Source organism: Cotesia typhae, unplaced genomic scaffold, assembly GCF_013202065.1.
Source record: "Cotesia typhae breed Kobodo isofemale line unplaced genomic scaffold, CoteBio_Ctyphae scaffold_121, whole genome shotgun sequence".
Lineage (NCBI taxonomy): Eukaryota > Metazoa > Arthropoda > Insecta > Hymenoptera > Braconidae > Cotesia > Cotesia typhae.
The window spans coordinates 4,618,844-4,630,049 of record NW_027423773.1 but is presented as its reverse complement, the minus strand read 5'-3'; the positions used below and the strand labels follow the sequence as shown (position 1 = coordinate 4,630,049).

Below are 11,206 nucleotides of genomic sequence, written 5' to 3'. Positions count from 1 at the left end.
CTGTTTCCAACATCAAGTGCACTTCATTTGCTGTTGATGTTTTGACTTGCTCAACTATGAGTGATTCGATGCCCATCAAAGTATTTTCGTGATGAAAATATTATTTAAAAAAAATTTTTTTAAAACATGCATTACTTCTTTTTTATAGTTTTATTTAATTCTGATACGTAATTTTTTTGAAAAGAAATATTTTCTTCTTTTCCTGTAAAACTGAACAAGTCTTATCAAGTCTTAATAACTCTTTGAGAAATTCCGAAATTGCAGGGAAAATTTGACTTTTGAAGAGTATTGCAGAGTTTTGAAGACTTATTAAGTCTTTCCTTCACTTAGTTAGGGATGTGAAGAATTTCGAAAAGTCTTATTCAGAGTTATAAAGACTTGTCAAGAGTTTTTTCAGAGAATTATTTCCACAAGGGTTAACTCAGATATATCTTCATTAGCAAAGTCAGTACTTGGTGCATGATAAATATAAGAAATGTTAGAGATTATAAATTGAAAAAGAATAAAAGATAATTTATATTATAAATCTAAAGATTGGTGTCTTGCTATTGGTTTAGGATATTTCCTGAACGCTCTAAAAATCTACATGTTGTAAAACTATTTCAGGTTACTAATCTTGAGGACGAAGCACGAGTATAATTAACGATTAAACGAACTTACCAAGTGAAGTTCTATCATAATTATACGATGTGCTTCGTCCGAAAAGATTAGTAACCTGAAATAGTTTTATAACATGTAGTACCACGTCAGAGTAGACAACACGATTGAGTAATCTGCGCATACGTTTACTATGGGAACTTGTAAATTTTGTATCAGTTTTCTTATAGTCCAGTGTTACTATGCATACATAGTAAAATTCATTGGAAATTTTTTGCAGTGTATTTATTTTAATTTTTATTTCAAATTATGAAATTTATTTCTCAACAAAGTGATAGAAGAGCTTATCATTTGTTGATTTAATAGCTGATCATTTAATAGCTGTTAATAAAACTTACAGCATATTTACAAAGCCTTCTATTGGTGCAAAATAAACTGCCTATCTAAAATTAGAACCCTGGACCTATGAAAATTTTTAAATGAAGTTAAATACGAAAATTTCAGAATTCCATCTACGAGAATTGTAGCCATCTAACGGAGATTTTTTGAAGTAGGTTTTTGATTTATTTCACTTCGCTCTTTGTGTAAAATGGTTCATTTTATTACTCAACACACCTTCAGAAAAAAAGATCAACTTTTAATAAATTAATTGATTTCAAAACTGTTTATTTGTGTATCGAATAAAACTAAGTTTAAACACAAACATACATTTGTTAACAGTTATCAAATATTTCTCTTTTTGAATATTAACAAAGTCTTATATCAGTTAATACTATGTAAGTATAGAAAATTGATATGTTATGTTAATAAAGAAACAACTATACATAAGTTATAAGTAATCAGTAATAAAAAGAGTGTTATCATGTGCGTTGGTTGTCCGTGACCCTGACATCGTGATAATGTTTTGTGACGAGCGAAGAAGCCTCATCGAGTTGACAATCATATATATGGATATATTTATATATACATATATGTAGATCTATAATACTTAGTTATCTTCCGTGAGTATTTAAATGAATAGATAATAGATATAATATAATATAATAATTGAAAACAATAAAAAATGTGTAAGAAAGCAATTAAATTATAACTGATGATGACAATTGAAATTGCATTGTCGCGGCACTGATGACGCTGACGAAAAGAGTTAATGGACGTGTAATACAAAAATAGTTCGGGAAAAATGTCGGAGAGAAGAGAAGAGAGCGGCAAGCTTAAGAATAAAGCACGCGTGACTCAAGTGACTCAAGTGTCGAGTGTGTATATTTAAACTGTGCGCCAGTCACGTGGCGAGTTTCTTATTTATTCCAACTTGAAACGCTTCCAAATTGTTAGAGTCCACGAATTCTACATAATTATAGAACACTTTTTAAATTATATAAAACGAAAATGAGCCAATACTACAAGAATGCCTGTGCTAGACTGGTCACGTGTTTTTTAAATTTTAGAATTATGTTTCAGAAAAAATGGTTTTTTTTAATCGAGTTTTTCAAAGAGATGTGACTACTCCGTACCTTCTGAGCGTGAGTAGCTAGTTGTAAGACTCGTCACCGGGTCGTACGGGTCGCTAAGTCCCCACCGCTGTCCCCCAGAAAATCTAAGCGGGAACGAGATAATGGGAAAATTCGAGAACCTGAGAGAGAGGTTATAAAAGAGCCGGCGAAAACGAAAACAGGACCTTTTGGCGGACGAGACTTGTGGTTGTACAGTGCTCAGTGACTTACCATCAAAATAAACGTAAGTAGAAATTTGCTCGAGGCTTCACGAAAGAGGAACGAAGCGAGCCGTTATATTCTAATTCTTTATTAAAATTTCATTCCGTCAGGCCGTTAGGCTGACGAATTTGTATTTGATCCGTTATTTATTTATCGGCTTTTACAGAGATAATTTGTACGAGAGAAAATTGAGATCGAGGAGACGAGGAAAGGAATTTACGGACTCGAGAAGCTGAAGGAAGTTGCTGTTCACAAAATTTTACTTGCTCTTGGACAAACCCCATCGTTGACAGAATTAATTGGAACTTGAGGTAAATTGGTTATTCAGGCCATTCTAATCGTCATTAGGCCGAATTAACCAATCTAAGTTTTTATTGAGAATAAATATAATCGTCTCGTGTAGTCTTCACGTATTAGCAAATTCCAATCGAGTTAAGTTCGTCAAGGTCACTTAGTAGTTAAGACAATAGAACTTAAGACATTTATCAATTAACTGGAAAATAAGAAAATAAATATATTCAATTCGGTCTTTTGTTTATAATTTTCAAAAAATTATTTAAAAATTAGTTCAGAAAATTTGATAATAAATTTGAATAAGTACGTAGTTTAGGATAAAGGTCATTTATAGTTATGTGTTAAATTTTTGGCAATTGTGGAAGGATAAATTTAGGCCGTTTGGCTAAATTGAATAAAGCAATTTTAATTATTGAGTTGAGGAAATTTGGGAAATAGGAAATTATTAAAGAAAAAATTGTCAGAAGATATTTAGTGAAATTTGGTGAAATTTAGTTGAAGAATTTTGGTTGAGAAATTTGGAAAAGTAATTCTGTAGATTCTGTGATTAGGATTGTATTGAAATGAATAAATTAGGAAAATCGACAAGTGATAAATTTTGGGAATTTGAAAATTTTGTATTAAGAATTGTAGGAAAATTTTGATTGTTATTTGGAATTAAAATTCGGAGAATTTAGAAGCAATAAAAGTTAGAGAGATTGAGTTAGCGTCCGGTGGACGATGTAATAGATAAGTAAGGAAAAATGATAGAATAAGGAATCCGTCAGGTTGACGTGGAATTAGGTTTAATTGAGAATCCGTCAGGTTGACGTGAAAATTGAGAATTTTGAAATGCCGTCAGGTTGACGAGGGGAAAAATTAGATTTTAAGGTATTCCGTCGGAGTGACGAGGTTGAATAAATTGGTTATTTAGTTGTAAGAAAAATTGGCAAGGGCCAGCGTAGGTGAGAGGTTCTCACGATTAAGTTAGTTTAAGTTGTAGGAATAATTGGCAAGGGCCAACGTAGGTGAGAGGTTCTCACAATTAAGTTAGTATTAAGGAAATTGTTAAGTTTGTAGAGTTGGTTGAATAAATCAGTTCAATTTTTATAAATAAATTTTCTCAGTTTTATTTACAGCCTTTCTCGGACTTCTCACGACCCTGTCTTTTCCCTCTCATGCTTCCCCGGTTTCTGAGACACCGTGTCTAAAATCCCAGTGGCGCCCTTTCTAAAGAGGAAAGGGGTAGCTAACTGGACCTGGGTTAAACCCCCCGGTTACAGAGAAAATAGTCATTTTTGGTTCATATTAAGAATTTATCAGGGGTCTGAGTAGTTACACGTGCACAAAGCGTAATACATGCAGTTGTTTCTATGAGGGACCTGTTTTTATCCTGAAAACTGTAATTTTTTCGCATAATTTGAATATCTGTCAAATCGGTTATTTTTTATTGATATTTTTATACCAGACTGGCGACTTAGATCATTTCCGCATCACATATAGAAGACTCAACCAAAATTTGCCGTCTGTAGAATCTACAATTTGGAAGTTAAAAATTTTCATTGTTAATATTCACCCCCGTAACCCCCCTGTGGAGCGAGCTATCGTAAAATTCGTTCATAGATCATTTATATGTCGGAGAGTAAAGTCTAGTGGAGTATTTTCTGACAAAGAGATGAGAATATTCTTTAGGATATTTCTATTTTTTAGTTATTTTAAGAAATGTACTGTTACTTTAATATTTTGTAAAATAAGATATATCTAAAATGTTTTATTGCGGTAGGCTTAGGCCTAGGTAGGCACATGGTTGTCAACGTAGTCGGGATCCCAGGACGATAGGGGTATCATAAAATTAATAAGGAAAAGAGAAATGTGCAGCAGGCAGACTATTTGAGAATAGTTTTTGAAAAGACAGTCTTGCTTTGAGATCGAGATCGAACGGACGTCCTGGTGATCGCGAATTCGTTTTCCTAAGTCTCGGTCTATCGCAAGATATTATTAACATTGTTTGCGTTCTAAATTAACTTAACCTCGTACGAGTTTATCTACTCATTCATAATAATTGATCTTTTTGTAATTGTGAAAATTAATTAATTGTAACAATATAAATGAGTAAATCACAAGATGCTGAATCTCCAACAATAACTCCTGCCTCCCTGACATATATATCTCTTACGGAAGATTTTTACCAAATTTAGGACCTATAGGAGCTATAGTTTACAAATGGGAATTATTCATTGTTAACGGCCCCGCAATCCCCTTTGAGGAAGGATTTTTTAAAAATTTTTTTACATACAAACCTTCTCCTAAAAATTCTGAAAACAACAAAAAAAAATTTAGCTCAGTCGGTCCAGCCGTTTTCAAGTAATGCGTGGACATACATGCGGCATTTTATTTTTATTTATATAAATTAGTTGATAGAACATTTGAATGTTGATGGCTAGGGTTGTAAGTCTCAATTGATGTGATGTGCTGACTACTGTTATGACTTTTTAATGAACCTGAAGAAAACCGAATAAACGATCGAAACTTAACGATATGAAAAATTACATAATATTCTAAATCTCTGTTAAATTATCGTTGAATTTCCTACAATATTTACGTTTTGAATTTACTGAATTTCAATACAATGAATTATGCAGTATTTATTCGAGGATACTCACTTACAAATAATTTTCATATTTTTGCTGATTTTAAAAGCTGCAGAAAAAAATAGTAAGATTTATGATAGAAGAAAGTATCATAAAATAAATTGAAGTTAGTTACATAAACTTTAAAATTCAATTGCCAGAGTTTAGTTATCCATTATGGTTTCGAAGTTATTTTGAAAAATCTCGCAAAATTTTGATTTTCATGAACACCCAAAAGTTTCAGCTAATAAAATGATTTTGCCCATTAATGAACATGACCGAAATTTTCGTTCATATGATAAATTTATTGAGTTTCATCAAGATCCGTCAAGATTTGTAGCCGTAATTATGTTGACAAGGCCAGTTTTATCTATACACAGAAACTTTTAAACTGATGCTTTTTCGGTATAATGCAGGAAAATAAAACATATTACAGTTAAACTAGAGGACTCGACAGACGCTGTTTTGTACACAAGTACTAAATTTAAAAATTTTAAGCTTAGTTGAATGAGCTGTTACAGTTTTGATCAAACCTATGATTAAAATGTTATTACAATGAAATGTTTCAATTAGCACAGAAGAAGTATATATATATATATATATATATATATATATATATATATATATATATATATATATATATATATATATATATAGACAGATTTTATGTCAATTCTAACATAGATACTTTTGTAACAGGCAGATTTTTCAAGAAATCTACCTATAAAACTAAAAATTCGATTTGAACCCATTCAGAAAAATATCGATACTTATTTTTAATGGGAAAGAGTTTGGGGAATTTTAATCGGCGGAGAAAAGTCTTATAAATATAATTTAGCAAGATTAGAATTAATATTGCTTTATAGCAAAGCAAAAAGTAATTGTCTAGCGACTAAAAGTTCAAACAATAAACTATTATAAAAATTTATTTAAGATACAGAGAAACTTTACTCAACGTAAAATGTAAATAAATATAATATTTACATGGGTTATAACTGGAAACTCTTGTTTTATCGTACAGTAGTCGTACCAACTTTGCTAAGTAAATGTAAATAATAAAAATCAAAATAATAGTAAACTGGGTGAGTAAACGTGAATGAAATGGTAACCAGTATAGACAGACAATGAACTAAAATCTATTTGGTATTTGTTACTGATAAATAAAAAGAAAAATAGAGACAAAAATAATAAGAAATATAGATAAAAGTATTTATGTAAGATTCATGAAATCTTTTATTAAATCAATAAATTAGTACGATAGTTACAAATGATAAGAATAAAACGAGTAATGTTTTGTAACGATCAGAATAATATATTTTGTGGCAACCCAAACACTCAATACACGTTCCCGACCAGAAATTTAAAAGTAAAACCAATAGGGTCCCCATTGGGATCCCCTGTTGGGGCCCCACATTGGGATGTAACGCAAAGATCAATGGGGTCCTCATTGGGCAATTCCTCGGGCCCAATGGGAAAATCCCCATCAAAGCTCAATCTAAATTTTGGAAATAAAATAGTACAATTTTTGAAAAAATTAAGAATAATTTAGGATCCGATACTCATATCATATTTGAACTTATTTACGATCTTTATTTGCATTGATACAGACTTATCGATTGAAAAAATCCTTGGCGTGGGTTGGGCTCGAACTGGGGTCCTTAGTTTCGTCAGTCCTTCAAGTTACTTCTGGTCCAAGCAGGAATACTGAAGAATACAATACTCATTTGGTGCACATCAACTCGATCGGTTGACTGTAATATACTTTATGTTATGCTCAAGCTTCAAGAATGTATTTTTATTTATTCAATTAACTGACTTGAAAATACAATTTTGTAGAGGTTTTCTGTTGAAAATTATTTTGGTAAAAAATTTTTTTCAAAAATTTGAATTTTTCGAAAATTTTGATTTTTCCTCTAAGTGGCATTTTACGCGAATTTGAACAGTTTTCAGAATTTTTATTATTATCTACTGGGTGCTTTACCTTTCTTAACGATTAATTTTTATTTTTATTTCTATTTTACTTATGACAAATATATACAACTAATATAAGCACACACATATTTGGATGATTGTTTTTTATCTAAATTAACGATTGGTTAAATTTACAGATTATTTATGAATTTCGCAATCCAGTTTTTCAATAGATCTCAGATAAAATAAACTTTATGCCATGGCAGTTATTTATTATTTCTACGTTAGGTTTTCCCAATGAGGTCCCACAGAGATCCCAATTGGGAAAAACTGGCAATAATTTATTATTTTTAATCTTGGGCATACCCCGTTGAAACCCAATGGGGCCCCAACGTATACCTTGAGCATTCCCAAAGTAATTTCTAGTCGGGTTGTATGTCTTGGGTCAGTTTCTGTACAAATACATTAGCTTCCGTGTTTATGTAGTGTTGTGTTAAACTCGAGTGTTAAACATTAATCTCTTTACCGGTTAGTTATGCCTAATTCTAACTCTAATTTCAATTAAAATCAGTTGCCGTGCACTTACACCAATCGTTAATTTCACATTTTCAATTGAGGCAATTATAAATATCTAATAAGGTAAAAGACTTTATTAGTGGCACCTTTAACCCCCAATAGTGGCACTTTTTTTTTCAATGAGAAAATGTTCTACTAGGAATAAAAATTAAAAATTTTTTCGATCTAAAGGTCTTAAAAATTAGAAATAATATATGGGGGCATCCATTAATTACGTGACCTCTTTTTTGATCAGTTTAGACTCCTCCCCCCCTTATGTGAGATTTAGTGAGATTTGTCTGGACCCCCCCCCCTGAGATTGACCCTAAAAATATTTTAAATTAAAATTGTTTTTATTATTCATGAGAATAATAAACCATTCAAGTGTACCATCGTAAATTTATTTAAATTAAATAAAATTCAAAGCCAAAAAAACATAAAAACAACACGAACTAAATGATTTTAATAGACATAAAATTTATTTTAGAGGGCAAAATAAACACTCAAAATAATTTTTTTTTAATGTCTGTAATATTTTATATTTTTTTTAAATTGAGGTGAGATTTTCGATTATCCCCCCCTCGGTTTAGATGAGATTTGGTAAGATTTCATTGGACCCCCCCCCCATTCTGAGCTCACGTAATTAATGGATGTCCCCTATCCATAAAAGAAATTAATGATTTAATTAATTAGATAAGTACGAAAATCAAAGATAGTGTCAGTAATGGGGTCCCCGCCACTAATGGGGTCTTTTACCCTAAGTGTAAGCAAATCCTGTTAAAATTTTAGTTTATTTTATTTTATTACAGAGTGTTGCCCAAAGCCATTCTTTTAACATTAACTATATGAATTTTAAAGACTTTGTTTCGTTATATTCTTAATAAAAATTTAACGCTGCACTAATTGCTATCGCAACGCTTCTGAAGTTCTTGTTGATTGCTTAATTCTTTTGTATAATGTCTAAAGTAACTTGCTTATTTATTTATTTATTTATTAATTTGTCAATTAATGGATGAGCACTGATAATTTTAAGAAAGTAGAGTTATTTTGCAATTTTTTTATGTTAGTAATTATCTAATTATATTTTAGTTTTTTATAACAATTTTAAGTAGCTGTTCAGTTTCACGCTTTAGAATAAATCAACTCATGGAAATAATATATATTTTTAGAGTTTTTTTTTTTTTTACAATCACACACTGATGAAAGAATTTATTAACAATTATTAATAAATGTATTTTTTTGAAGAAAAGCTCATTTATTAATTTTTTAAATGGCAGTACATTTAAAATCAAATGATTTCATCTGAGATTTAAATTTCTGAGATCTGAAAATTTTTCAAGTAGAGTTAAATGCCTGAACTTTAGAATTCTAGCTGCGAGAAGTTTAGAACCAAGCGGATACTTCTTTAACTAACTTGTTCATCCAACTTGTACTGAGACAAAAATATGATTCTCTCAACTAGGAAAATCTAGTTAAGTAGCATCACCACTATTTAATTAAAGTTCTTATATCTAAAATTATTAAGGGGGCGTCCATTAATTACGTGCGGTGTTCTAGAGGGGGAGGGGATCAAGCTAAATCTTACCAAATCTCACTTGGGGGTCTTAGGAAATTTCACGTATTTTTTTTCTTGCAGAAAACGGTCTTCGCCTCGGTCAATAATTACATGTGATCTGAGACATTTCTTACTTTTCTTCCCTAGCTTTAATATACTATTACGTCATAAGGCCGCAAAGGGGCAATTTTCCCGATAACAAAAATTTTGCAATTTAAGCCTAAAATTTGTGGCGCGAATTTACGAAAACGGGTGTAACTTTGACGTCCGAGGCGAAGCTGAGTTGATTAATTAATTTATTTGAAAACTATTAGTTAATTTGTGACGGGCTCCGTCAATTTGTAAATTTAAAAATTTAAAAAGAAATAATACATGCACGCGCAACTTACTTAAAAGAAAAATAGAAAGAAAAAGAAAAACAGAGAGATGGCAAGAGCGCCAAGGACAAGCTGTGAGTGGGAGAAAGAGCACAGCCGTGGAAATAGAGAGAAAGTAGGGAGGCCCGAATAGTGAGGACGGTCGTAATTCCGTGTACGCCGCTAGGCAGTGCCTGAGCGCGAGAACTGTACTTAGTAGCAGAGGAAAAGAAAGGGCTTATAACCGATTTCTTTGTTCGGTCTTGGCAGATCAATTCGAGCTCTCGAGCTGGGTTTATATTTTCCTACTGTTAATAAGTCATTTGTTTCCCACATTGTGTTTTACTTCTTCACTATTGTACTTTTTCTTTTATAAATTTAACCGTTTAGCTACGATCGAATTCCAACGCCTTAATTTCGCCCAATTGAATTATTTAATAGATGTCATTCTAGGTTTTCTAATCACTGCTTAGATTTTTATCATAAAAGCAAGAAATAACTATAAAAATTTAGAAACTTTAGATTTCGTAAAATTTTGCTGGGTATGTTTTGTTTCCCAGAATGACAAAATTGGCTCCTATCGAATAGCACTGAGTGATCATTCCCTGAGCTGGGTCGTACACCTAGTCGAGACAGAACTAAGTATACCTAATCTTTTCAGACCGTGGAGTGGTACACTCTAGCAGTACAGTCTGGAGCGCAGAGTTGAAGCAATTATGAACTTCATATACGGTCGGAAGTCCTCTGATAGTAATTGAAAACCACAGTAGGTTCGTGAATAGGCGTATGTACTGAGACTAGGGTGCCTGGTTTCGTCATATGAGTAATAGAATATTGTGACTCAAATCTAGGAGGATTAGCACTTGGACGAGAAGGTGCTCCTTGTTGGTGTACCTTGTCGGAGACGTATCAGGGTGGTCGAGGTGCTTGACGAGCCTGGTGCCTCTACTTTGGCAACTAAACTTCCTTTGACTGGATAGAATGATTATTTGGGTAGTAGTTAGTTAATTACGCAGTTTGTGCTAGTACGTGATCACGACGTGAGTCCCAAGGAAAGGCTGCACAAATAGTAGATAAGTAGATTCATTTATTTTAAGGAAGAAAGAAATAATTGTTAATCGTATCTTAGCCGCATTTAATCGGAGATGTTTATATGTTTGATCAATAATAAATCGTATTATTTTGATCGATGAATAAATTCACTGTGTTACTTGAATTTTGTTTTATTATTCGTTTATTATTGATTAGCTCTAAGTTATTTCTGTTATGAGATTCCTAATCGAACCCTGGACAATGGCGAACCAGAGCACAGGAAAGTCATGTTAAAACGAGACGAGGTTTTAAACCCTTTCGTAATGTCACACATTTATTAAAGATAGTTCAATACTTTTCAACTATTAATGAATATTTTCTGGAAGAAAAATTCATTTAATAACAGTTAGCAAATATTTATTAAAAGTTAATTAATTTTTCTCAAATAAGCATGTCTTGTGGACGTTAAGATCTAAAAATCATTGGAATTGCTCGATCTAATGGACTTATCTATTGAAATTATAGGATTGTGAGAAGTCCTAAAAGTTTAATGTTTAAACTCTTTTTATTCAAGGCTTTAAG

General features: G+C 31.8%; 1 protein-coding gene and 1 long non-coding RNA gene across 2 annotated transcripts in view; one reads left to right on the top strand and one right to left on the bottom strand.

The window, feature by feature from the left end:
* LOC141533543 (uncharacterized) overlaps positions 1–11,206 on the bottom strand; it is a 233,272-nt gene that overhangs the window by 142,035 nt on the left and 80,031 nt on the right. The window lies entirely within an intron of this gene.
* LOC141533732 (uncharacterized) lies at positions 8,927–10,603 on the top strand. Its single transcript, XR_012480336.1, has 2 exons — positions 8,927–9,152; positions 10,254–10,603. It is a non-coding gene; the product is annotated as an uncharacterized LOC141533732 (long non-coding RNA).